The sequence below is a fragment of the Macaca nemestrina genome, chromosome 20, assembly GCF_043159975.1.
Source record: "Macaca nemestrina isolate mMacNem1 chromosome 20, mMacNem.hap1, whole genome shotgun sequence".
Lineage (NCBI taxonomy): Eukaryota > Metazoa > Chordata > Mammalia > Primates > Cercopithecidae > Macaca > Macaca nemestrina.
The window spans coordinates 64,975,117-65,002,328 of NC_092144.1; the positions used below are offsets into that span (position 1 = coordinate 64,975,117).

The 27,212-nt window shown below is 49.7% G+C and overlaps 2 pseudogenes; both read left to right on the forward strand.

Annotated features, from left to right (window-relative positions):
• The first annotated feature begins 19 nt into the window (after positions 1–19).
• On the forward strand, positions 20–11,704 carry LOC139360481 (killer cell immunoglobulin-like receptor 3DL1; annotated as a pseudogene).
• A 2,296-nt stretch (positions 11,705–14,000) lies between these two features.
• LOC139360482 (killer cell immunoglobulin-like receptor 3DL2) lies at positions 14,001–25,635 on the forward strand (annotated as a pseudogene).
• The last annotated feature ends 1,577 nt before the right edge of the window (positions 25,636–27,212 follow it).

A 27,212-nucleotide genomic window follows, 5' to 3' on the forward strand; every position in this document is an offset into this window, starting at 1 on the left:
TGTCTGCACCAGCAGCACCATGTTGCTCATGGTCGTCAGCGTGGTGTGTGTTGGTGAGTCCTGGAAGGGAATCGACGGACGAAGTGCTAGGGTGGAGATCTGGGCCTGGAGGGGAGATCTGGACCTGGAGGTTGAGTTATGGGCCTGGAGTGGAGATCTGGGCCTGGAGTGGAGATATGATCCTGGAGTGGAGATCTGGGCCTGGAGTGGAGATATGATCCTGGAGGGGAGATCTGGACCTGGAGGTTGAGTTATGGGCCTGGAGTGGAGATATGATCCTGGAGTGGAGATCTGGGCCTGGAGTGGAGATATGGGCCTGGGGTGGAGATCTGGGCCTGGGATAGAGACATGGGCCTGGCATGGAGGGATGGGCCTGGAATGGAGATATGGGCCTGGGGTGGAGATCTGGGCCTGGAGTGGAGATATGGGCCTGGGATGGAGATCTGGGCCTGGAGTGGAGATATGATCCTGGAGTGGAGATCTGGGCCTGGAATGGAGATATAGGCCTGGGTGGAGATATGGGCCTGGGTTGGAGATATGGGCCTGGGATAGAGACATGGGCCTGGCATGGAGGGATGGGCCTGGAATGGAGATATGGGCCTGGGTGGAGATATGGGCCTGGGGTGGAGATCTGAGCCTGGAGTGGAGATATGATCCTGGAGTGGAGATCTGAGCCTGGAATGGAGATATGGGCCTGGAATGGAGATCTGGACCTGGGTGGAGATATGGGCCTGGGATAGAGATATTGGCCTGGAGTGGAGATTTGGGCCTGGAGTAGAGATATGAACCTGGAATAGAGATAGGATCTTGGAGTAGAGACATGAGCGTGGAGTGGAGATACGGGCCTGCAGTGGAGATACGGGTCTAGAGTGGAGATATGGGCCTGGAGTGGAGATCTGGGCCTGGGCTGGAGATCTGGGCCTGGAGGGGAGATAGGAGCCTGGAGTGGAGATATGTTCCTGGAGTAGAGATATGGGTCAGGAGTGGAGATAGGAGCCTGGAAGGGAGATATGGGTTTGGAGTGGAGATATGGACCTGGAGTGGAGATACGGGCCTGGAGGGGAGATATGAGCCTGGAGGGGAGATATGGATTTGGAGTGGAGATATGGGCCTGGAGTGGAGATATGGACCTGGAATAGAGATAGGATCCTGGAGTAGAGACATGAGCGTGGAGTGGAGATACGGGCCTGCAGTGGTGATACGGGTCTAGAGTGGAGATATGGGCCTGGGCTGGAGATCTGGGCCTGGAGTGGAGATAGGAGCCTGGAGTGGAAATATGTTCCTGGAGTAGAGACATGGGTCTGGAGTGGAGATATGGACCTGGACTGGAGATCTGGGCCTGGAGGGGACATATGAACCTGGAGGGGAGATATGGGTTTGGAGTGGAGATATGAGCCTGGAGTGCAGATATGAGCCTGGAGAGGAGATATGGGCCTGGGGTGGAGATAGGGGCCTGGAGTGGAGATAGGAGCCTGGAGGGGAGATATGAGCCTGGAGTAGAGATATGAGACTGGAGTGGAGATATGGGCCTGGAATGGAGACATGGGCCTGGAATTGTGATATGAGCCTGGAGTGGAGATATGGGCCTGGATTGGAGATATGGGCCTGGGGTGGAGATAGGAGCCTGGAAATCAGATATGGGTCTGGAGTGGAGATATGGGCCTGGAGTGGAGATATGAGCCTGGCATGGAGGGATGGGCCTGGAGTGGAGATATGAGCCTGGAGTGGAGATACAGGTCTGGAGTGGAGATATGGGCTTGGAGTGGAGATATGGGCCTGGAGTGGAGATCCAGGTCTGGAGTGGAGATATGGGCTTGGAGTGGAGATATGGGCCTGGAGTGGAGATATGGGCCTGGAATGGAGGGATGGGCCTGCAGTGGAGATCTGGGTCTGGAGTGGAGATCTGGGTCTGGAGTGGAGATATAAGCATGGAGAGGAGATATGAGCCTGGAGTGGAGATATGGGCCTGGGGTGGAGATAGGAGCATGGAAAGGAGATATGGGTCTGGAGTGGAGATATGGGCCTGGAGTGGAGATATGAGCCTGGCATGGAGGGATGGGCCTGGAGTGGAGATATGAGCCTGGAGTGGAGATACAGGTCTGGAGTGGAGATATGGGCCTGGAGTGGAGATATGGGCCTGGAGGGGAGATAGGAGCCTGGAGGGGAGATATGAGCCTGGAGTGGAGATATGGGCCTGGGGTGGAGATATGGGCCTGGAAGGGAGATAGGAGCCTGGAGTGGAGATATGGGCCTGGAGTGGAGATATGAGCCTGGAGTGGAGATATGGGCCTGGGGTGGAGATATGGGCCTGGAGTAGAGATATCAGCATGGAGTGGAGATATGAGCTTGTTGTGTAGATCGAGGCCTGGGGTGCAGATCTGGATCAGGAGGCTGGGTCTCTGCACAGCTGAGATCTCTGCTGCGGGGGCAGGTAGGCAGCCAGGGTGAGTTTACCTTCAGCCCAGCAAGGGCCTGGCTGCCCAGACGCACAGCCCCGTGTCGGCAGCAGGGGAGGCCCTGGTTTGTCTGCAGATGGATCATCCATCATGATCTTTCTTTCCAGGGTTCTTCTTGGTCCAGAGGGCCTGTCCATACACGGGTGAGTCCTTCCCCAAACCTTAGGGAGTCATCTCCTCACCTAAGAGGATTTTCCTGAAACAGGAGGGAAGTCGTGTCAGACAGTGTCTCATACAATAAGAAGGGGGGACCCTGGGGTGCTCGGCTCATACTTCTGACCTCGCCCACTCTGGCTTTCTTACCCTTGGCTGAGTCAAGCTCTGTGAAGACCGGGGTGAGCTTGGGGTGCTCCAAGCTGAGGTGTGCAGGGAGGAAGTGGTGTCAGCGACTGAGGAAGGGAGGGAAGCAGTCCTAGGAACAGCAGGTCCTCTGAAGACAAAGGTGTCACTCACACCCTCCAGTGTTTCCATGACGGTCAGGGCTGCAGTGTGGCTGCTGTCCTTCTACCAGAAGAGGTGAGGAAACCACAGCCATGACCCTGACATTCCAAATCTTCTGATGGGGGCTCAGTTCATGCACTGGCTGATGTTCCATTCACAAAGGACATGCCGTCCATGCCGTCTCTACTTTGTGTTGTTTTATGTGAGTAATCTTGCAGTGTTAAAATCTAGTAAGAGTCCCTTATTCAGCACTTGCTCAAAGTTCTCAGCTGACACTTTTGTTGTAGGGAGATGCCATGTCTATGTGGGATGGGTCCTTCCTGTAGCTCTGGACACTCAGGTGCGCTAGGAGCCTTAGAAACATGGAAAGGGGAAGACTCTTCTGAGCACACGGAGGTAGGGGCAGCTCCACATCCTCCTCTCTAAGGCAGCACCTCCTTCTCCCCCAGGTGGTCAGGACAAGACCTTCCTGTTTGCCCGGCCCAGCGCTGTGGTGCCTCAGGGAGGAAACGTGACCCTTCGGTGTTACTATCGTGATGGACTTAACAACTTTACCAACTTCACTCTGTACAAAGACGACAGAAGCCACGTTCCCGTCTTCCTTGGCAGAATATTCCAGGAGAGCTTCCTCATGGGTCCTGTGACCCCAGCACACGCAGGGACCTACAGATGTCGGGGTTCATACCCGCACTCCCCCACTGAGTGGTCGGCACTCAGTGACCCCCTGGCTATCAGGGTCACAGGTCAGAGGGCTCCTGTCTGGGCTTCTCCTTGTCCCACCTCCTGAATCCCAGAGCTTCTGCTGGGGGTGTCCACCAGGGTCCCGTCACCCAGGACCTGACTGTCTTTGGGGTAAAGGGGGATTGAACTCAGGGAAATGGGTGCTGTGATGGGAAGAATAACTGTCCCCAATATGGCTACATTCTAATCTCTGCAGCCTGTGACTCTTTATGCTATAGGGCAGGGGACTGAAGGGGAAGATGGAACTCAGGTTGTTGATGAGTTGACCTTGAGATGGGGAGACGGCCTGGACTGTCCCACTGGGCTCACTGTAATCACAAGGGTCCTCGTGAGAGGAGGAGGAAGAAGGGAGTGGGGATTAGAGCAGCGTCGTGGGAGACTCCATCAGCCACTGTGGGCTTTGAAGGTGGAGGAAGACTATGAGCCACAATGGCAGGTGGCCTCTACGGGCTGGAGAAGTCAAGAGAACTGCTCCGCTGAGTCTCCAGAGGGGACACAGTTCTGTAGACGCCTTGTTTTAGGGAGAACTGGATCCAATTTCTGTCTCCAGAAGTGGAAGGGGTCAGTGTGTTTCTCCTGATGCCATGTTTGGGATAATTTTCTGCCGCAGCAACAAGAAACCCACACAGGAACATGGTCAAGGACGAGTTAGGAAACCAAACAACAATAGCCGGGCATGGTGGTGGGCGCGAGTAAACCAACGACTGGATTCAATCTATTGAATCCGGGAGGAAGTTGCAGTGAGCCGAGACCACACCACTACACTCCAGCCTGGGTGAAAAAGTGACACTCTGTCTCAAAAATCAATTAATTAATCAATTAATTAAAGAAACCAAACAAGGAGAAGGTTGGCAACCCCGAGATCAGGAGGGGCGGGACGCTGATGCCACCACCAGGCTCCATCCACATAGGGAGGGGTCGATGCTCCTGGAACCAGCACCAGGAGCCACCCTATGGAAGCTGAGGCCATGGAGAAGGCACAGGCATGGCAGGAGAGGCTCCCAGTCCCCACCAGGAACAGGGAGTGTGGACACTGGTGCCTGCCTTACTGATCACTTCATTCCTCCTGCCAGGGACTCCAGTTTGTCCAAAAGAGATTGAACCAGGCTGCTAAGAGCCTGGACATGCAGCCTACCGGGGTTCCTCTTCCACCCCCACATAGACAGCAGGAAGGAGATTAGTGGGAAACAGATACAACAGCCTAAGAGATGAGGATGAGCCCAGTGGGAAGGGCGTCCGAAGCTACTAGAGACAGACGGACAGAGAAGAGAGAGGGACACAGATGGAGGAACCTGCACCAGGGGATAAAAGACAGGGAGACACAGAGAGGGAGGAGAGAGACAGACAGCCGGGAGGGGAACCCTCACTCGTTCCAGGTGCCATGGATATGATGACAAAGGGAGCCGCCTTCTAAACTCACAACCTCTCTTTCTAGGAGTCCACAGAAAACCTTCCCTCCTGGCCCTCCCAGGTCCCCTGGTGAAATCAGGAGAGACGGTCACCCTACAATGTTCCTCAGATATCGTGTTTGAGCACTTCTTTCTGCACAGTGAGGTGAACTTTGAGGAGCCCCTGCGCCTTGTTGGAGAGCTCCATGGTGGGGGTTCCCAGGCCAACTATTCCATCCGTCCCACGACGTCTGCCCTTACAGGGACCTTCAGATGCTACGGTTCTGTCACTCACTCCCCCTATGTGTTGTCAGCTCCCAGTGACCCCCTGGACATCATGATCACAGGTGAGAGTGTCCGGACATTCTTCTCATTGTCACTGGGACACAGAGTGAATGATCCAGGACTTGGAAGCCCCAGGTGGTCATGAGGAAGATGAGTGTGGGATTCTTATGGAGAGAGACTGACGTGGCGAGGTCTGTACCAACAGAGACAGAGAAACAGGAGACACAAGCACAGACCAGGTGTCATAACAGAGGACAGACACAGGGGCCATACAGGGAGGTAGAAAAGAGAGAAAGAGTTAAAGGGGACACCCAGACAGACAGACATGTCCCAGAGGTGTCCTTCCATGCTGACTTTCCTCAGAGACTTGGCACAGGTTATAAGTTTCATTTCTGCTTTACCTCCACAAAGTGTTTCTACCAGGAGAACCCAAGGACACCCATATTTCTGTCCTGAGTCAGCCCCTGTGGCCTCAGGCCTTGTGGCACCTACAGATGCCGTGTTTGTTCTGACACCTCTGCCTTCCGTGCAGTGGACAGTCATCGTCCCAGGATATCATGACCCCAGAACACCAACCCCTGTATGCTGTGTGTACTTGGGGTCCCCGCACTGGATTCTGAGGCTCATATTCCACATAACCCCACATATGATAGGATTCCTGAGAGACACAGGGAGAAATCAGGAACATCAAAAAGCAAAGACATAAAGAGAAGACAAAAAGCAAAGACACACAGAGAAGGAGCCAGAGGAAGGTGATTGAGAGACTCACAGACACATAAAGAAACAGAAAAGAGGGCAGAGGAGTGGAGAGAATGATGGAAGGGAGGAGAGAAAAGCTCCAAAATCAGAACCCTGAGGGCGGGGGCACAAACAGAGATAGATAAAGATGTGGGGATGGATTGCAAAGATTCCAAATAGAACTAGAGAGACTGAGAGGCAGAGAAAGACAAGGAGATGGAGAGAGACAGATGATAGATGGATAGAGAGATATAGATAGATGATAAATAGGTAGATGATAGATAATGGATGGGTTATAGATACATAGATGGCGATTGATAGATAGATGATTCATGGAGATGATGATGATGATGATAGATAGATAGACAGATAGATAGATCGATAGATAGATAGAGAGATAGATAGACACATAGATAGGTACATAGATACGTAGATGATACATAGAGACAGAGAGGCAGACAGAGAGGGAATAGACAGATGATACATAGGTATAGAAAATAGATGAATGGTGGATAGATAGAGAGACAGACAATAGATACAGAGACAGATACATGATACATAGATATAGATTACAGATAGATAATTGATAGATTGACAGGTAGTAGATAGATTGATCGATCGATAGATAAGAGATAGAAATGTGCAGAAGGTTATGAACAAAACAGAAAGTGAGAAACTCAGAATTAAAGAAAAAGGAAGATCAAGTCAACAATCCAAGGAGGATCAGAGAGAAGAAAACAATACAAAAAGGGAAAACACACCTCGGGCTGGGGAAGTGAGGTCAGAGACCTAGAGAGACAGAGAAGGTGGAAGGAGGAAACAGACATGAAGAGAGACAGGGTGGAGGGTGAGAGACAGAGAGAGCATTAGGTCATAGAGCAGAGGAGTGAGTTCTCAGCTCAGATGTGAGGGGAGCTGTGACAGGGAAGAACTTCCCTGAGGAAACTGCCTCTTCTCCTTCCAGGTCTATATGAGAAACCTTCTCTCTCAGCCCAGCCGGGCCCCACGGTTCAGGCAGGAGAGAACGTGACCTTGTCCTGCAGCTCCCGGTGCTCGTTTGACATGTACCATCTATCCAGGGAGGGGGAGGCTCGTGAACTTAGTCTCTCTGCAGTGCCAAGCATCAATGGAACATTCCAGGCCGACTTCCCTCTGGGCCCTGCCACCCACAGAGTAACCTACAGATGCTTCGGTTCTTTCCGTACCACACCCTACCAGTGGTCAGACCCGAGTGACCCACTGCCCGTTTCTGTCACAGGTGAGGAAACCCCATGCCTGTCCCATGTCTTATGATCCCAGAGCCATAGCTGAGGAACTTGCTGCTGATGATGGAGAGAAGCATGGACAGGTTCAGAGAGAAGACCAAGCTTCGGTGTGAGGGCGGGATCAGGACGCAGGATGGCAGGGAGGGCACCTCCACACCCTCCTGCATGGCCTGCGTGGTGGTCCACGGTCAGGGCTCCAGGCACCCAGGCAGATGGAGAAACTGGTCAGGACAGACTTCCACCGTTCCCTTCCTAGCCTCTGGTAGCCACCATTCTACTCTCTACCTTCTTGAGATCCACTTTAGAGCTCCTGCATAAGGGTGAGAAATGGGAATCTTTCTAATGAGCTCCAGTTCCATCCATGTGGCTGCAAATGGCAGGATGTTATTGTCTCTATGGATGAGTAGTCTCCACTGTGTGTATGTACTACATTCTCTCTATCCGTTCACCCACTGATGGGCAGGTAGGTGGACTCCACATCTTGGCTACTGTGAACTGTGCTGGAACAGTCATGGGAGTGCAGATAGAACTTCCATACACTGAAGTCCTTTCCTTTGGATGTAAACCCAGTAGTGAATTTGTGAATACTATGAAAATTCTCTTTTTAGTCTTTTGCTTGGTTTTTGTTTGGTTTTTGTTTTTGAGGCAGAGCTTTCCTCTGTAGCCCAGGCTGGCGGGCAAGTGACACAATCTAGGCTCATTGCAACCTCCTGGGAGGCAGAGGCCTCCTGGAATCAAATGATTCTTCTGCCTCAGCCTCCCTGGGAGCTGGGATTACAGGTGTACGCCACAACGCCTAGCTACGTTTTGTATTTTTTAGAACAGACAGGGTTCCCCCATGTTGATCAGGCTGCTCTCAAACTCCTGACCTCAAGCAAGGTGCCCGCCTCACTCTCCGAAACTGCTGGGATTACAGGCATGAGCCACCATGCCCAGCCTCTTTTTAGTTTCTTAAAGAACTTCCATACTTTTCTGCTTAATGGCTGTACTAATTTACCTTCCTACCAACAGGGTTGGTAGGATTCTCCTTTCTCTACCATCTTGCCAGCATTTGTTTCCCTATCTTCCAGAGAAAAGCCATTTTAATGGGGTGAGATGAAAATTCATTGTGATTTTAATTTGTATTTCTCTAATAATGAGTGATACTGAACAGTGTTTCATACACATCATGGCCATTTATATGTTTTGTTTGTGGAGAAATGCCTGTTCATGTCTTTTGTTCATTTTTTAGTTAAATTATTTGTTTTATTGAGTTATGTGAGCTTCTTATATTTCCAGTTATAAATCCCGCCTCAGATGCATAGTTTGCAAATATTTGCTCCCATTCTGTGGGTTGTCTCTTCACTTTGTTGGTTATTTGTTTTGCAGTGCAGAAGCTGCTTAGTTTGATATAATCCCTGTCGTCTGTCTTTTGCTTTGATTACTTGTGTTCTGAGGTTTTAAACAAAATGTCCGTTCTCAAACAAATGTCCTGAAGCATTTGCCCAATATTTTCTTCTACGTGTTTCATAGGTTCAGGACTTAGACTCATGTATTTAATCCATCTGGATTTGACTTTTCTGAATGGTGAGAGGTAGAGGTGCAGTTTCATTCCCTGCATGCAGATAACCCGTTTTCCCCGCATCGATTATTGAAAAGACTGTCCTTTCCTGATTGTCGGTTCTTGACACTTTTGTCAAAATGAATTGGATTGGCTGGGCATGGTGGCTCACACCTGCAATCCCAGCACTTTCAGAGGCCAAGGTGGGTGGATCACCTGAGACCAGGAGTTCCAGGCCCACCTGGCCAACATAGTAAAACCCTGTCTCCACTAAAAGTACAAAAATTAGCTGAGCATGGTGGTCAGCTCCTGTCATACCACTACTCAAGAGTCTGAGGCAAGAGAATTGCTTGAATTCAGGAGACAGAGGTTACTGTGAGCCGAGATTGCACCTCTGCACCCCAGCCTGGTTAACAGAGCAAGATTCCATCTCAAAAAAAAAAAAAAGAAAAGAAAAAAAACCATTGAATGTAGACGGATAGATTATATCTGTGTTCTTCATTTTTCTCCATTGTTCTATGCACTTTTCTTTATGCCAGCGTCATGCTGTTTTGCTTACTACAGCTCTGTAACATATTTTTAAGTCAGGTAATGTGATGTTCCTGTTTTCTCTCTATATCTTAAAGTCTCGAGACAATGGGTAACACATACAAAAATTATGGAGAAGAGTATCCCAGGACTCCCAGAGCCCAGTGTTGGATAACAGAGTGTTTGCCGTGAACCAACCTCAAAGATTTCCCTTGAGTAGAGGACAGGCACCCTCATTTCCTCACCTCTCCTGTCTCTGTTCTAGGAAACCCTTCACGTAGTTGGCCTTCACCCACTGAACCAAGCTCCAAAACCAGTGAGTAAAGAATCCCTCTTATCTCTGCTTTTGGAAACCTGGGGAGGTGGAAGTCTTGGATTCAAGCCTTGGCTCAGCACCTCCCAGCTCTGACCGTGGGCCTGTCTTCCATCATCTCTCTGAACTCCAGACACTCCAACAGCAAAAGGGATCTTGGCCCAGCACAGGGCTCAGTGAAGTCTCTTAATCTCTAATTTTCTGTTGCTGAGACCTCCTACAAGCTGGAAGAATGATTGCAAATCTGACATCCTTCTCAGGAAAAATGCAGTGTTCTCCCTGCATTCCTAACTGGAGGATAAATTCCTGGGGGCTTGAAAGAGGGAAGGGAAGGGAACATCTAATGAGGGTGAGGTGTTTTAGAGAAGTTCCACTTGCCAAGGAATGAACTCCTGTGGGTCATGAGGCAACCCTGGCTGACTCAGCAGAGCAAGAGCCTTGCAGTAAAGAGCCTTGCACGCACACTCCGACTCACTGACTCATTCAGCCATGGCCCCATGCTCAGGCTGTGCAGTTAGAATCCTTTTCTATTGTTGCCATAACAAATTTCCACAAAATTGGTGGATGAAAACAAAACGGCTTTTTAATTATTTTACAGTGCTGTAGCTCAAAGGATGAAATGCACCTCACTGGGCTAAAATCAAGGTGACAGCAAGGCTGCCTTCCCTCCGAAGGTTCCAGGCGAGAATCTGCTCTTCACATGTCCCAGTTTCTAGAGGCTCCCACATTCCTTGGCTCCTGGTCCCCTTCCTCCTTCCTCAAAACAGAGCAGGAGAAAGCTGGGTCTCCCGCCATCAGGCCCCTTGTCCTAAGGAGACATTCCACATGGTTACCTGTCAATCAAGAAACGAGAGACAATCCATAACAAGGAACTGCTATGATTAGCTTCTTATTGGAGTCTCTTCATCCTCCAGGTATCCCCAGACACCTGCATGTTCTGATTGGGACCTCAGTGGTCATGATCCTCTTCACCATCTTCTTCTTTCTCCTGCATCGCTGGTGCTCCAACAAAAAGAGTAAGTCTCACGAAGCAGAGGCCACAGACCTCAGGGCCCTGTGGGGAAGCGGGATGGGAGCAGGAAGGTGTGTGTTCCTCACCGGCAGGATGGTCTCTGGCCCAAGGCAGGAGCCACAGAGGCAGAGCTTTCTAGAGAGAGCACCAGACACCCTGTCCCTGCCTTCAGCTCCCAGACCATTGCCTGATTCTGAACTGTATCCTCATGTCCCTGCAGCCACTGGCATCCAGGAGAAGGTTCCATGATAGGCAGAAAGTGGGAGACAGAATCAATGGGATGGAAATTGAGAGCCATTCATGGGAAGGGGTCTTGAACTCAGAGAAACAGAATGTCTGAGCCTCGCTGTTGGCAGCTGAGGGACCTCAGGCACCTACGGCCTCCCCTGTGTGTTGGACTCTGCACATGAAATGAGGACCCAGACGTGCCCTCCCAGCTGCTTTGATGACTTTTGTCTCCTACAGATGCTGCTGTAATGGACCAAGAGCCTGCGGGGGACAGAACAGTGAACAGGGAGGTAGGTCCTCCTCGGCCCAGCCTCGTGGATCGAATCTTATTCCCTAATAGTCCTGAAGAATGTGAGCCCCTCCCTCACTCAACATTTCCCTCTCTCCAGGACTCTGATGAACAAGACTCTCAGGAAGTGACATACGCACAGTTGGATCACTGCGTTTTCACACGGGAAAAAATCACTCACCCTTCTCAGAGGCCCAAGAGACCCCCAACAGATACCAGCGTGTACATAGAGCTTCCAAATGCAGAATCCAGATGGAAAGTTGTCTCCTGCCCATGAGCACCACCGTCAAGCCTTAAAGGGGTCTTCTAGGGAGACAACAGCCCTGTCTCAAAACTGGCTTCACAGCTCCAATGTACCAGCCGCAGGAATCCGAAGGTGTGAGTCTGCATCTTAGGACATCGCTCTTCCTCACACCACGAATCTGAACGTGCCTCTCTCTTGCTTACAAATGTCTAAGGTCCCCACTGCCTGCTGCAGAGAAAACACACTCCTTTGCTTAGCCCACAATTCTCCACTTCACTTGACCCCTGCCCACCTCTCCAACCTACTGGCTTACTTCCTAGTCCTACTGGAGGCTGCAGCCACACCGAGGAACTCACAGTTCCAAACATACAAGATGCTCCCTCTTAACACGGCACTTAGACACCTGCTGTTCCACCTTCCCTCATGCTGTTCCACCTGCCCCCAGACTATCTTTCAGCCTTCTGTCAGCAGTGAAATTTATAAATTTTTTTTATCATTTCAACGTAGCTCTCTCCTCTTCAAATAAACACCTCTACCCTCATCCTTTAGGTAATGTGACTCTTTATTTGCCGAAAGTTTGTGGTGTTATCATTACTATGTCCATATAGCCCCATATGTTCTCCACTGGGTTCTCACCCCTGGACTCTGAGCTGTTGGAAGCAGGCGGAGCCTGATTTCTGTCTGGAACTCCAATTTCCATCCAACGATGCAGCGCTTAGGAGGTTGCAAGGATCGTGAATCAGATGAACAAGTGATATTCTTACTCTCTGCACACCTGGAAAGCTGGCAGAGCCATTCCAAGATGAAACATCTGTAGAGTCATAGGCCTTGTTAGTCTCATCTCCACGGGGACACATGTCCACACATCATCTTTCATACCATAAATACACAGTCGCTCCTCCAGATCTGTGGGGTTTACAGGTGTTTGTTGAGCCAACTATAAATCAAAAATATTCAGAGAAAAAATCCACAAAATTTCAAAAAGCAAAACTATGTTGAATGGACACAAACGGAATGGTGTGTAGGCTGTGTGAGGAATTATAAGTAATCTAGAGATGATTTCATGTACACAGGAGGATGAGCATGGGTTATATGCAAACGCTGTACCATTTCATGTAAGAGGCTTGAGCATCTGCAGACTGTGGTATCTGAGCGGAGATCCTGAAACCAATCACCCACGAATAGTGAAGGACGACTGTATCTAACTTTTATTTCTCAATTTTAAATATAAATCATAAAAAATTTACAGCAACAAGATAAAAAACAAGAAGTGGTTTATAGTGTGAGACTACGTGTAGATTTATTTTTTTCTATGCGTAACCCTTGGGCCCATGTTATCTATGGAGAAGACATTCTATTCCTCCTTAAACCACACGGCAGCCTTTGTCAGCTCTAACGGGGTTGTGTGTTCACGGATGTATTTTAGACACTGGTTTCCGATAAGGGGCTCTCTGCGTTTCCTCTCTTGAGGATGCTGCACATTCCGTAGGCTTTTACAAACCCTTACAATTTGGTAGCTGGAGTCCTCTAGTTTCTTACTATAGGCTATTTGCTACGTTTTTTTTATGTTTCTTCAGGCAGAGTCTCGCTCTGTCACCCAGGCTGGACTGCAGTGGCACAATCTCGGCTCACTGCAACTTCCGCCTCCCAGGTTCAAGCGATTCTCCTGCCTCAGCCTCTTGAGTAGCTGGCATGACAGGTGCCCACCACCAGGCATGGCTAATTTTTGTATGTTTAGCAGAGACATGGTTTCTCTAAGTTGGCCAGGGAGGTCTCGAACTCCCGACCTCCGTTGATCCACCCACCTCGGCTTCCCAAAGTGCTGGGGGACACTTGATTTTTTATAGCATTATGTTACTGGATATTTCCATACAATTTAAAATGAGGGAGGCAGAGAGACAGACAGAGAGCGAACCATGTGCTGGGACTCTGGAATCTCAGGTCATGAGACTAATTGTACATAAAATGACAAAAATCCAGAATTGACATGTTGTGGGTTTTGCTGATGAAGAACAGTTCTAAGATTGTAAATAATTGCATAATCCTTCCCTGGGTATTTAAATCATTTAAACTGGTTCTGCTGTCATACTAGAAATACAAGTATAAAACATCTTAATGGTTTATTCGTCACAATTGCTCTGACAACGTTCATAATACCTATTAGACATTTCGCATATTATACACGGAGAAGAGTTTGAAACACAAATAAAAACAACAGAAATACATAAAAGGCTTTCACGTCAGCACAGATTTCAGTCACCTCGTGTCCGGGAGGTTGGATCTCAGACATGTTTTGAGCTGGTCATAGTGAAGGACACAAGGTGTCAGTTCTAGTGAGAACAATTTCCAGGAAGCCATTTTGCACTCTTGAGTGAGCACCCGCTGCACCTCATGCAAGGTAGGAAGAGCCTGCGTACGTCACCCTCCCATGATGTGGTCAGCACGTCAACTGCATGGGCAGGGCGCCAGATAACATCCTGTGCGCTGCTGAGCTGAGCTGGGGCGCGGCCACCTGTCTGCACCGGCAGCACCATGTCGCCCATGGTCGTCAGCCTGGCGTGTTTTGGTGAGTCCCGGAAGGGAATCGACGGAGGAAGCGCTGGGGTGGAGATCTGGGCCTGGAGGGGAGATCTGGACCTGGAGGTTGAGTTATGGGCCTGGAGTGGAGATATGATCCTGGAGTGGAGATCTGGGCCTGGAGGGGAGATCTGGACCTGGAGGTTGAGTTATGGGCCTGGAGTGGAGATATGATCCTGGAGTGGAGATCTGAGCCTGGAGTGGAGATATGGGCCTGGGTGGAGATATGAGCCCGGAGTGGAGATCTGGGCCTGGAGTGGAGATATGATCCTGGAGTGGAGATCTGGGCCTGGAGTGGAGATATGGGCCTGGGGTGGAGATATGATCCTGGAGTGGAGATCTGGGCCTGGAGTGGAGATATGATCCTGGAGTGGAGATCTGGGCCTGGAGTGGAGATATGGGCCTGGGGTGGAGATATGATCCTGGAGTGGAGATCTGGGCCTGGAGTGGAGATATGATCCTGGAGTGGAGATATGGGCCTGGGGTGGAGATATGATCCTGGAGTGGAGATCTGGGCCTGGAGTGGAGATATGGGCCTGGAGTGGAGATCTGGGCCTGGGTGGAGATATGGGCCTGGGGTGGAGATATGGGCCTGGGATAGAGACATGGGCCTGGCATGGAGGGATGGGCCTGGAATGGAGATATGGGCCTGGGTGGAGATATGGTCCTGGGGTGGAGATCTGGGCCTGGAGTGGAGATATGATCCTGGAGTGGAGATCTGGGCCTGGAATGGAGATATGGGCCTGTAGTGGAGATCTGGGCCTGGGTGGAGATATGGGCCTGGGATAGAGATATTGGCCTGGAGTGGAGATTTGGGCCTGGAGTAGAGATATGAACCTGGAATAGAGATAGGATCCTGGAGTAGAGACATGAGCATGGAGTGGAGATACGGGCCTGCAGTGGAGATACGGGTCGAGAGTGGAGATATGGGCCTGGAGTGGAGATCTGGGCCTGGGCTGTAGATCTGGGCCTGGAGTGGAGATAGGAGCCTGGAGAGGAGACATGTTCCTGGAGTAGAGATATGGGTCTGGAGTGGAGATAGGAGCCTGGAAGGGAGATATGGGTTTGGAGTGGAGATAGGGACCTGGAGTGGAGATACGGGCCTGGAGGGGAGATATGAGCCTGGAGGGGAGATATGGCTTTGGAGTGGAGATATGAGCCTGGAGTGCAGATATGAGCCTGGAGAGGAGATATGGGCCTGGGGTGGAGATATGGGCCTGGAGTGGAGATATGGGCCTGGAGTGGAGATATGGACCTGGAATAGAGATAGGATCCTGTAGTAGAGACATGAGCGTGGAGTGGAGATACGGGCCTGCAGTGGAGATACGGGTCTAGAGTGGAGATATGGGCCTGGGCTGGAGATCTGGGCCTGGAGTGGAGATAGGAGCGTGCAGTGGAAATATGTTCCTGGAGTAGAGATATGGGTCTGGAGTGGAGATATGGACATACACTGCAGATCTGGGCCTGGAGGGGACATATGAACCTGGAGGGGAGATATGGGTTTGGAGTGGAGATATGAGCCTGGAATGCAGATATGAGCCTGGAGAGGAGATATGGGCCTGGGGTGGAGATAGGGGCCTGGAGTGGAGATAGGAGCCTGGAGGGGAGATATGAGCCTGGAGGGGAGATATGGGTTTGCAGCAGAAATATGGGCCTGGAGAGGATTCCGGGCCTGGAGTGGAGATATGAGACTGGAGTGGAGATATGGGCCTGGAATTGAGACATGTGCCTGGAATTGTGATATGAGCCTGGAGTGGAGATATGGGCCTGGATTGGAGATATGGGACTGGGGTGGAGATAGGAGCCTGGAAAGGAGATATGGGTCTGGAGTGGAGATATGGGCCTGGAGTGGAGATATGGGCCTGGGGTGGAGATAGGAGCCTAGAAGGGAGATATGGGTTTGGAGTGGAGATATGGGCCTGGAGTGCACATATGGGCCTGGCGGGGAGATATGGGTTTGGAGCGGAGATATGGGCCTGGAGGGGAGATATGGGCCTGGAGTAGAGATATCAGCATGGAGTGGACATATGGGCCTGTTGTGTAGATCTAGGCCTGGGGTGCAGATCTGGATCAGGAGGCTTGGTCTCTGCACAGCTGAGATCCCTGTTGCGGGGGCAGGTGGGCAGCCAGGGTGAGTTTACCTTCAGCCCAGCAAGGGCCTGGCTGCCCAGACGCACAGCCCCGTGGGGGCAGCACGGGAGGCCCTGGTTTGCCTGCAGATGGATCATCCATCATGATCTTTCTTTCCAGGGTTCTTCTTGGTCCAGAGGGCCTGTCCACACACGGGTGAGTCCTTCCCCAAACCTCAGGGTGTCATCTCCCCACCTGAGAGGATTTTCCTGAAACAGGAGGGAAGTCCTATCAGACAGTCTCTCATAAACTAAGAAGGGGGCACCCTGGGGTGCTCGGCTCACACTTCTGACCTCGTCCTCTCTGGCCTTTCTTACCCTTGGCCGAGTCAAGCACTGTGAAGACCGGGGTGAGGTTGGGGTGCTCCAAGCTGAGGTGTGCAGGGAGGAAGTGATGTCAGCGACTGAGGAAGGGAGGGAAGCAGTGCTAGGAACAGCAGGTCCTCTGAAGACAACGGTGTAACTCACACCCTCCAGTGTTTGCATGACGGTCAGGGCTGCAGTGTGGCTGCTGTCATTCTACCAGAAGAGGTGGGGAAACCACAGCCATGACCCTGACATTCCAAATCTCTGATAGGGACTCAGTTCATGCACTGGCTGATATTCCATTCACAAAGGACATGCCCTCCATGCCGTGTCCACTTTGTGTTGTTTTATGTGAGTGATCTTGAAGTGTTAAAATCTAGTAAGAGTCCCTTATTCAGCACTTGTTCAAAGTTCTCAGCTGACACCTTTGTTGTAGGGAGATGCCATGTCTATGTGGGATGGGTCCTTCCTGTAGCCCTGGATACCCAGGTGCTGTAGCAGCCTTAGAAACATGGAAAGGGGAACAATATTCTGAGCACAGGGAGGGAGGGGCGACTCCACATCCTCCTCTCTAAGGCGGCCCCTCCTTTTCCCCCAGGTGGTCAGGACAAGACCTTCTTGTTCGCCCGGCCTAGCGCTGTGGTGCCTCAGGGAGGACACGTGACTCTTCGGTGTTACTATCGTGATGGACTTAACAACTTTACCAACTTCACTCTGTACAAAGACGACAGAAGCCACGTTCCCATCTTCCATAGCAGAATATTCCAGGAGAGCTTCCTCATGGGCCCTGTGACCCCGGCACACGCAGGGACCTACAGATGTCGGGGCTCATACCCGCACTCCCCCACTGAGTGGTCGGCACTCAGTGACCCCCTGGTGATCATGGTCACAGGTCAGAGGGCTCCTGTCTGGGCTTCTCCTTGTCCCACCTCCTGAATCCCAGAGCTTCTGCTGGGGGTGTCCACCAGGGTCCCATCACCCAGGACCTGACTGTCTTTGGGGTAAAGGGGGATTGAATACAGGGAAATGGGTGCTGTGATGGGAAAATAACTGTCCACAATATGGCTACATTCTAATCCCTGGAGCCTGTGACTCTTTATGCTATAGGGCAGGGGACTGAAGGGGAAGATGGAACTCAGATTGTTGTGAGTTGACCTTGAGATGGGGAGACGGCCTGGACTGTCCCACTGGGCTCAGTGGAATCACAAGGCACCAAACGAGAAGAGGCGGATGAGGAGACTGGGGATTAGAGCAGCGTCGTGGAAGACTCCATCAGCCACTGTGGGCTTTGAAGGAGGAGGAAGGCCACGAGCCACAATGGCAGGTGGCCTCTACAGGCTGGAGAAGTCAAGAGAACTGCTCCGCTGAGTCTCCAGAGGGAACACAGTTCTGTAGACGCCTTGATTTTAGCCCAGGGAGGACTGGATCCAATTTCTGTCTCCAGAAGTGGAAGGGGTCAGTGTGTTCTCTCCTGCTGCCATGTTTGTGATAATTTTCTACCGCAGCAACAGGAAACCAACACAGGAACATGGTCAAGGACAAGTTAGGAAACCAAACAACGATAGCCGGGCATGGTGGTGGGCACGAGTAAACCAACGACTGGATTCAATCGCTTGAATCTGGGAGGAAGTTGCAGTGAGCCAAGACCACACCACTACACTCCAGCCTGGGTGAAAAAGTGACACTCTGTCTCAAAAATAAATTAATTAATCAATTAATTAAAGAAACCAAACAAGGAGAAAGTTGGCAACCCCGAGATCAGGAAGGACGGGACGCTGATGCCACCACCAGGCTCCATCCACATAGGGAGGGGTCGATGCTCCTGGATCCAGCACCAGGAGCCACCCTGTGGAAGCTGGCACCATGGAGAAGGCACAGGCATGGCAGGAGAGGATCCCAATCCCCACCAGGAACAGGGGGTGTGGACACTGGTGCCTGCCTTACTAATCAGTTCATACCTCACACCAGGGACTCCAGTTTCTCCAAAAGAGATTAAACCAGGCTGCTAAGAGCCTGGACATGCAGCCTGCCTGGATCCTCTTCCAGCCCCACATAGACAGCAGGAAAGAGATTAGTGGGAAACACATACGACAGCCTAAGAGATGAGGCTGAGCCCAGTGGGAAGGACGTCCGAGGCTACTAGAGACAGACGGACAGAGAATAGGGAGGGACACAGATGAAGGGAACTGCACCAGGGGATAAAAGACAGGGAGACACAGAGGGGGAGGAGACAGACAGACAGCCGGGAGAGGAACCCTCACTCGTTCCAGGTGCCATGGATATGATGACAAAGGGAGACGCCTTCTAAACTCACAACCTCTCTTTCTAGGAGTCCACAGAAAACCTTCCCTCCTGGCCCTCCCAGGTCCCCTGGTGAAATCAGGAGAGACGGTCACCCTACAATGTTCCTCAGATATCGTGTTTGAGCACTTCTTTCTGCAAAGTGAGGTGACCTTTAAGAAGTCCTTGCACCTTGTTGGAGAGCTCCATGGTGGGGGTTCCCAGGCCAACTATTCCATGGGTCCCACGACGTCTGCCCTTGCAGGGACCTACAGATGCTACGGTTCTGTCACTCACTCCCCCTATGTGTTGTCAGCTCCCAGTGACCCCCTGGACATCGTGATCACAGGTGAGAGTGTCCGGACATTCTTCTCATTGTCACTGGGACACAGAGTGAATGATCCAGGACTTGGAAGCCCCAGGTGGTCATGAGGAAGATGAGTGTGGGATTCTTATGGAGAGAGACTCACTTGGGGAGGTCTGTACCAACAGAGACAGAGAAACAGGAGACACAAGTACAGACCAGGTGTCATAACAGAGGACAGACACAGGGACCATACAGGGAGGTAGAAAACAGAGAAAGAGTTAAAGGGGACACCCAGACACAGACATGTCCCAGAGAGAGTCGTCCTTCTGTGCTGACGTTGCTCAGAGACTTGGCACAGGTGAAAAACTTCATTTCTGTTTTACCTCCACAAAGCGTTTCTACCAGGAGAACCCAAGGACACCCATGTTTCTGTCCTGAGTCAGCCCCTGTGGCCTCAGACCTTGTGGCACCTACAGATGCCGTGTTTGTTCTGACACCTCTGCCTTCCGTACAGTGGAGAGTCATCGTCCCAGGATATCGTGGCCCCAGAACACCAACCCCTGTGTGCTGTGTGTACTTGGGGTCCCCAGATTGGATTCTGAGGCTCATATTCCACATAATCCTACATATGATCGATTACTGAGAGACACAGAGAGAAATCAGGAACATCCAAAAGCAAAGACATAAACACACAGAGAATGATCCTGAGGAAAGGGACTGAGAGACACACAGACACATAAAGAGACAGAAGGGAGGGCAGAGGAGTGGAGAGAATGATGGAAGGGAGCAGAGAAAAGCTCCAAAATCAGAACCCTGAGGGAGGGGCACAAAGACAGAGATAGATAAAGATGTGGGGATGGATTGCAGAGATTCCAAATAGAAGTAGAGAGACTGAGAGGCAGAGAAAGACAAGGAGATGGAGAGAGGCAGATGGTAGATGGGTAGATAGATATAGATAGATGATAAATAGGTAGATGATAGGTAGTGGATGGGTTATAGATACTTAGACAGCGATTGATAGATGATACATAGAGATGATGATGATAGATTACATAGATAGATAGATAGATAAATGGATCGATAGATAGATAGGTAGATAGACACATAAATAGATACATAGATACGTAGATGAATCATAGAGACAGAGAGGCAGACAGATAGAGAGGGAATAGACAGATGATACATAGATATAGATAATAGATAGATGGTGGATAGATAGAGAGACAGACAACTGATAGAGAGAGAGATATATGATACATAGGTATAGATTACAGATAGATAATTGATAGATTGACAGGTAGTAGATAGATAGATCGATCGATAGATAATAGATAGAAATGTGCAGAAGGTTATGAACAAGACAGAAAGTGAGAAACTCAGAATTAAAGAAAAAGGAAGATCAAGTCAACAATCCAAGGAGGATCAGAGAGAAGAAAACAATACAAAAAGGGAAAACACACCTCAGGCTGGGGAAGTGAGGTCAGAGACCTAGAGAGACAGAGAAGGTGGAAGGAGGAAATAGACCTGAAGAGAGACGGGGTGGAGGGTGAGAGACAGAGAGAGCATTAGGTCATAGATCAGAGGAGTGAGTTCTCAGCTCAGATGTGAGGGGAGCTGTGACAGGGAAGAACCTCCCTGAAGAAACTGCCTCTTCTCCTTCCAGGTCTATATGAGAAACCTTCTCTCTCAGCCCAGCCAGGCCCCACGGTTCAAGCAGGAGAGAACGTGATCTTGTCCTGCAGCTCCCAGAACTCGTTTGACATGTACCATCTATCCAGGGAGGGGGAGGCTCGTGAACTTAGTCTCTCTGCAGTGCCAAGCGTCAATGGAACATTCCAGGCCGACTTCCCTCTGGGCCCTGCCACCCACGGAGGAACCTACAGATGCTTTGGTTCTTTCCGTACCGCACCCTACAAGTGGTCAGACCCGAGTGACCCACTGCCCGTTTCTGTCACAGGTGAGGAAACCCCATGCCTGTCCCATGTCTTATGATCCCAGAGCCATAGCTGAGGAACTTGCTGCTGATGATGGAGAGAAGCATGGACAGGTTCAGAGAGAAGACCAAGCTTCGGTGTGAGGGCGGGATCAGGATGCAGGATGGCATAGAGGGCACCTCCAAACCCTCCTGCATGGCCTGCGTGGTGTTCCACGGTCAGGGCTCCAGGCACCCAGGCAGATGGAGAAACTGGTCAGGACAGACCCAGAGGAGGGAGACTGGGCTCAGTTTGGGGAGATCAGAGGTTCCCTCAGCCCCTCAATCTTACTCATTTCCCAGAAGCCCATCCCGGCCTCTCACTCACACAGACATATCATCACCAGGAACCCTTACACCCTTTCCTTTTCATTTGAAAAAAGAATTGTTGAGGTTAAAAATACCTATAAAATTGTCCACCTTTACCATTTTTAAGTGTAAAGTCTAGTGGTCATAAATACATGTATATTCTGTTCTGGTTTTTGTTTTGTGTTGTTTTTACCCTCCATCGTTACCTTCCTGGCCTCTGGTAGCCACCATTCTACTCTCTACCTTCTTGAGATCCACTTTAGAGCTCTTGCATAAGGGTGAGAATTGGGAATCTTTGTAATGAGCTCCAGTTCCCTCCATGTGGCTGCAAATGTCAGGATGTTACTGTCTCTATGGATGAGTAGTCTCCACTGTGTGTATGTACTACAGTCTCTCTATCCGTTCACCCACTGAGGGGCAGGTAGGTGGACTCCACATCTTAGCTACTGTGAACTGTGCTGGAACAGTCATGGGAGTGCAGATAGAACTTCCATACACTGAAGTCCTTTCCTTTGGATGTAAACCCAGTAGTGAATTTGTGAATACTATGAAAATTCTTTTTTTAGTCGTTTGTTTCGTTTTTGTTTTGTTTTTGTTTTTGAGGCAGAGCATTCCTCTGTAGCCCAGGCTGGAGTGCAACTGACACAATCTAGGCTCATTGCAACCTCCTGGGAGGCAGTGGCCTCCTGCAATCAAATGATTCTTCTGCCTCAGCCTCCCTGGGAGCTGGGATTACAGGTGTACACCACAACGCCTAGCTACGTTTCGTATTTTTTAGTACAGACAGGGTTTCCCCATGTTGATCAGGCTGCTCTCAAACTCCTGACCTCAAACGAGGTGCCCGCCTCGCTCTCCGAAATTGCTGGGACTACAGGCATGAGCGACCATGCCCAGCCTCTTTTTAGTTTCTTAAAGGACTTCCATACTTTTCTGCATAATGGCTGTACTAATTTACTTTCCTACCAACAGGGTACCAGGGTTCTCCTTTTCCTATCATCTTGCCAGCATTTGTTTTGCCTGTCTTATGGATAAAAACCATTTTAATGGGGTGAGATGAAAATTCATTGTGATTTTTCATTTGTATTTCTCTGATGATGAGTGATACTGAACACTTTCATACACATCATGGCCATTTATATGTTTTCTTTGTGGAGAAATATCTGTTCATGTCTTTTGCTCATTTTTTAGTTAAATTCTTTGTTTTATTGAGTTATGTGAGCTTCTTATATTTCTAGTTATAAATCTCGTCTCAGATGCATAGTTTGCAATTATTGGCTCCCATTCTGTGGGTTGTCTCTTCACTTTGTTGGTTATTTGTTTTGCAGTGCAGAAGCTGCTTAGTTTGATATAATCCCTGTGGTCTGTTTTTTGCTTTGATTACTTGTGTTTTTGAGGTTTTAAACAAAATGTCTTTTCTCAGACAAATGTCCTGAAGCATTTTCCTAATATTTCCTTCTACATGTTTCATAGGTTCAGGACTTAGACTCATGTATTTAATCCATTTGGATTTGACTTTTCTGAATGGTGAGAGGTAGAGGTGCAGTTTCATTCCCTGCATGGAGATAACCCGTTTTCCCCACATCGTTTATTGAAAAGACTGTCCTTTCCTGATTGTCGGTTCTTGGTACCTTTGTCAAAATGCATTGGATTGGCTGGGCATGGTGGCTCACACCTGCAATCCCAGCACTTTCAGAGGACAAGGTGGGTGGATCACCTGAGACCAGGAGTTCGAGGCCCGCCTGGCCAACATAGTAAAACCCTGTCTCCACTAAAAGTACAAAAATTAGCTGAGCATGGTGGTCAGCGCCTGTCATACCACTACTCGAGAGTCTGAAGCAAGAGAATTGCTTGAATTCAGGAGACAGAGGTTGCTGTGAGCCGAGATTACACCTCTACACTCCAGCTTGGGTGACAGAGCAAGATTCCATCTCAAAAAAAAAGAAAAGCCGTTGAATGTAGACGCATAGATTATATCTGTGTTCTTCATTTTACTCCGTTGTTCTATGCACTTTTCTTTATGCCAATGTCATGCTGTTTTGTTTACTACAGCTCTGTAACATATTTTTAAGTCAGGTAATGTGATGTTCCTGTTTTCTCTCTATATCTTAAAGTCTCGAGACAATGGGTAACACATACAAAAATTATGGAGAAGAGGATCCCAGGACTCCCAGAGCCCAGTGTTGGATAACAGAGTGTTGGCCATGAACCAACCTCAAAGATTTCCCTTGAGTAGAGGACAGGCACCCTCATTTCCTCACCTCTGTCCTGTCTCTATTCTAGGAAACCCTTCACGTAGTTGGCCTTCACCCACTGAACCAAGCTCCAAAACCGGTGAGTAAAGAATCCCTCTTATCTCTGCTTTTGGAAACCTGGGGAGGTGGAAGCCTTGGATTCAAGCCTTGGCTCAGCACCTCCCAGCTCTGACTGTGGGCCTGTCTTCCACCATCTCTCTGAACTCCAGACACTCCAACAGCGAAAGGGATCTTGGCCCAGCACAGGGCTCCGTAAAGTCTCTTAATCTCTAATTTTCTGTAGCTGAGACCTCCTACAAACTGAAAGAATGATTGCAAATCTGACATCCCTCTCAGGAAAAATGCAGTGTTCTCCCTGCATTCCTAACTGGAGGATAAATTCCAGGGGGCTTGAAAGAGGGAAGGGAAGGAAACATGTAATGACGGTGAGGTGTTTTAGAGAAGTTCCACGTGCCAAGGAATGAACTCCTGTGGGTCATGAGGCAACTCTGGCTGACTCAGCAGAGCAAGAGCCTCGAGTAACAGAGAACAGAGCTCATGCACGCACACTTCGACTCACAGACTCATTCAGCCACAGCCCCATGCTCAGGCTAGGCAGTCAGAATCCTTTCCTATTGTTGCCATAACAAATTTCCACAAAATTGGTGGATGAAAACAAAACAGCTTTTTAATTATCTTACAGTGCTGTAGCTCAAAGGATGAAATGCATCTCACTGGGCTAAAATCAAGGTGACAGCAAGGCTGCCTTCCCTCCGAAGGTTCCAGGCGAGAATCTGCTCTTCACATGTCCCAGTTTCTAGAGACTCCCACGTTCCTTGGCTCCTGGTCCCCTTCCTCCTTCCTCAAAACAGCAGGAGAAAGCTGGGTCTCCCGACATCAGGCCGCTTGTCCTAAGGAGACATTCCACATGGTTACCTGTCAATCAAGAAACGAGAGACAATCCATAACAAGGAACTGCTATGATTAGCTTCTTATTGGTGTCTTTTCTTCCTCCAGGTATCCCCAGACACCTGCATGTTCTGATTGGGACCTCAGTGGCCATGATCCTCTTCACCATCTTCTTCTTTCTCCTGCATCGCTGGTGCTCCAACAAAAAGAGTAAGTCTCACGAAGCAGAGGCCAGAGACCTCAGGGTCGTGTGGGGAAGAGGGATGGGAGCACGCAGGTGTGTGTTCCTCACCAGCAGGATGGTCTCTGGCCCAAGGCAGGAGCCACAGAGGCAGAGCTTTCTAGAGAGAGCACCAGACACCCTGTCCCTGCCTTCAGCTCACAAACCATTGCCTGATTCTCAACTGTATCCTCATGTCCCTGCAGCCACTGACATCCAGGAGAAGGTTCCATGACAGGCAGAAAGTGGGAGGCAGAATCACTGGGATGCCAGTTGAGAGCCATTCATGGGAAGGGGTCTTGAACTTAGAGAAACAGAATGTCTGAGCCTCGCTGTTGGCAGCTGAGGCACCTCAGGCGTCTACGGCCTCCCCTGTGTGTTGGGCTCTGCACATGAAATGAGGACCCAGAAGTGTCCTCCCAGCTGTTTTGATGACTTTTGTCTCCTACAGATGCTGCTGTAAAGGACCAAGAGCCTGAGGGGGACAGAACAGTGAACAGGGAGGTAGGTCCTCCTCGGTCCAGCCTCATGGATCGAATCTTCTTCCCTAATAGTCCTGAAGAATGTGAGTCCCCTCCCTCACTCAACATTTCCCTCTCTCCAGGACTCTGACGGACAAGACCCTCAGGAGGTGACATACGCACAGTTGGATCACTGCGTTCTCACACAGGGAAAAATCACTCGCCCGTCTCAGAGGCCCAAGACACCCCCAACAGATACCAGCGTGTACACGGAACTTCCAAATGCTGAGCCCAGATCGAAAGTTGTCTTCTATCCATGAGCACCACCGTCAGGCCTTGAAGGGGTCTGCTAGGGAGACAACAGTCCTGTCTCAAAACCAGCTTCACAGTTCCAATGTGCCAGCAGCAGGAATCTGAAGGTGTGAGTCTGCATCTTAGGACATTGCTCTTCCTCACACCACGAATCTGAACGTGCCTCTCTCTTGCTTACAAATGTCTAAGGTCCCCACTGCCTGCTGCAGAGAAAACACACTCCTTTGCTGAGCCCACAATTCTCCACTTCACTTGACCCCAGCCCACCTCTCCAACCTACTGGCTTACTTCCTAGTCCTACTGGAGGCTGCGATCACACTGAGGAACTCACAATTCCAGACATACAGGAGGCTCCCTCTTAACACAGCACTTAGACACGTGCTGTTCCACCTTCCCTCATGCTGTTCCACCTCCCCTCATACTATCTTTCAGCCTTCTGTCAGCAGTGAAACTTATAAATTTGTTTATCATTTCAATGTAGCTCTCTCCTCTTCAAATAAACACGTCTGCCCTCATCCTTTAGGTAATGTGACTCTTTATTCGCCGAAAGTTTGTGGTGTTATCATTACCATGTCCGTACAGCCCCATATATTCTGCACTGGGTTCTCACCCCTGGACTCTGAGCTTCTGGAGGCAGAGTGGAGCCTGATTTCTGTCTGGAAGTCCAATTTCCACCTAACGATGCAACGCATAGGAGGTTGCAAGGATCGTGAATCAGATGAACAAGTGATATTCTTACTCTCTGCAGACCTGGAAAGCTGGCAGAGCCATTCCAAGATGAAACATCTGTAGAGTCATAGGCCTTGTTAGTCTCATCTCCACGGGGACACATGTCAACACATCAACTTCATACTATAAATACACAGTCGCTCCTCCAGATCTGTGGGGTTTACAGGTGTTTGTTGAGCCAACTATAAATCAAAAATATTCAGAGAAAAAATCCACAAAATTTCAAAAAGCAAAACTATGTTGAATGGACACAAATGGAATGGTGTGTAGGCTGTGTCAGGAATTATAAGTAATCTAGAGATGATTTCATGTACACAGGAGGATGAACATGGGTTATATGCAAACCCTGTGCCATTTTATGTAAGAGGCTTGAGCACCTGCAGACTGTGGTATCTGAGCGGAGATCCTGAAACCAATCACCCACGAATAGTGAAGGACGACTGTATCTCACTTTTATTTCTCAATTTTAAATAAATATCATAAAAAATTTACAACAACAAGATATTTGCTATGCTTTTTAAAATATTTCTTGAGGCGGAGTCTCACTCTGTCGCCCAGGCTGGACTGCAGTGGCACGATCTCAGCTCACTGCAACTTCCGCCTCCCAGCTTCAAGAGATTCTCCTGCCTCAGCCTCTTGAGTAGCTAACATTAGCTCACCACCAGGCACAGCTAATTTTTGTATTTTTAGCAGAGACATGGCTTCATTAAGTTGGCCAGGGAGATCTCGAACTCCCAACCTCCGTTGATCCGCAAACTTCGGCTTCCCAAAGTCCTGGGGGCCGCTTGATTTTCTATAGCATTATGTTACTGGATATTTCCATACAATTTAAAATGAGGGAGGCAGAGAGACAGACAGAGAGCGAACCAAGAGTTGGGGCTCTGGACTCTTGGGTCATGAGACAAATTGTAGAAAAAATGACAAAAATCCAGAATTGACATGTTGTGGGTTTTGCTGATAAAGAACAGTTCTAAGATTGTAAATAATTGCATAATCCTTCCC